Here is a 1,798-nt window from a genome sequence, read left to right as displayed (position 1 = left end):
AAGTCACAGGGCATATAAATTATGCAAAAAATTTGACTTATGAGGCGAAAAATATGGTAAATATGAACAGTATCATTACACTTTACACCTCAGTCAGTTTGGCATTAGTCATCCTGGCAGAAATATATGATTGAAGGAAGTGCATTAAGGCCTGATTATACTCCATCAATATGTAAGACATTGCATCTCGCTTCTGTTGTTTTAGATGTTCTTTTTCTCATAAACAATTCATACTCAAAAGAGAACCTGCACAAATCCTGATAGCTCCTCCCACTTCTGCACATGACACACAAACAGAAACAACAAAGTTGACAGTCTGTTTTCAGTCGAGGATGGACGAGTTGGAGGAGGAAGATCTGGTATTTCTATTGTAACTAAGGAGAAACATTATTCTGTAAACTTGTCACAAAGAGACCACCACTGTTTATAATGACTTCGGGAAGGTGCCCCTACAACAGAGCTCTTCAACTAAACTGCTCAGGGGGCCACAGTTACTGAAAGCCAAGAGCCCAGAGGCTGGACATCCAGCAGTTATTGGCATTAAGTAAATTTGTTTTGTGATTTAAAATCTAGTTTTATTTAAACATGAACCCATTGGTGGGCTGAACTGAGTTCACCAGTGGGCCTGGTTTGGCTGCCAGGCCTCCACTTGAATAGCCCTGCCCTAGACAGTCCAACCGAGGCACACTCTCTGTCAGCAGAGCCATGGAGAGCTGTTGGTTCTCTGTGCTTTGTCCTGTAGGCACAAAATTATCCAAACTCCTTACACAAGTTCTTTTACTGCCTTTTTAAGGTGGGCCTGTGATCGAAAGATCGCCGATTCAAGCCCCGGTACCGACAACATCAAAAATGTGGGTGGGGTAGGTGAACCACCCACACCTGCCCCCACCCTCATTCGTCCCACTCTGGGCCCTTGAGCAAGGCCCTTAACCCCCACCATCTGCTCCTCCGGGTGTCCTAGATGGCAGCTCTCTGCTTCACACAGAGGGCTGTGGTAGCTCGGTGGTCTGTGGTTGTGTCAGGAAGGGCATCCGGCGTAAAAAGAACTGCCAAGTCTTTGTGCGACTTAGTTCGCTGTGGCGACCCCTAACGCAGGGAGCAGCCGAAAGAAGAGGAAAAAAAAGAGTTTTGTTTGATTTCCTTTATCATTTTTACTGGAACACTTGTAAAGATGGCTACATTCACGACCTCGGCCAGCAGCTCTTCAGCAGACGCTGCTCTCAGATCTGTGTACTGCAGCTGCTTGTCATAAACAACCGTGCCCATGAAATTCCTACCAACAACACAATGCTCACTGCATACCCTGGAGAGAACTAGTTCTTGCTGGGGGCAATGCATAAGATGTGGTGGCATTGAGTTGTAAGCAAAGAAAATTACAATTTTTGTCATGCACTTATGTCTGTACGACACAAGAATGAAACATCTCATTGACTTTTAGGTTGCACCAGGAGGGTTACAGCTAGCTAACAGCTAGCTACTGCTGAGATACGTACATAAAACATTCAACTTGGTGTAAATGATCGTATTTGACACCTATTTATAAAACATCTGAGAATGGAGTGGTTTAATATTGGAAGCAATCCACTTTGGTCTTAGCTGTTAGCTTGTCCATCTGTTCAAAGAAATCTTTGTTTAAACTAAGTTTGTTTATAATAATTTGTTTACAACAGATAAGACATTAGTTGTTTAAAGTAGTCCCTTGTTTATCGCGGGGGAACCGTACCCCGAAGTCCCACGATAAGTGAAACCCCACCAAGTAGGAATAGTAGTACTTAGTAAGTAGAAGTTTATTTAGTGT

The sequence above is a fragment of the Nematolebias whitei genome, chromosome 13 (genome assembly GCF_014905685.2).
Source record: "Nematolebias whitei isolate Nwh7 chromosome 13, NemWhi1, whole genome shotgun sequence".
Lineage (NCBI taxonomy): Eukaryota > Metazoa > Chordata > Actinopteri > Cyprinodontiformes > Rivulidae > Nematolebias > Nematolebias whitei.
Note: the sequence above shows the minus strand (reverse complement) of the source record.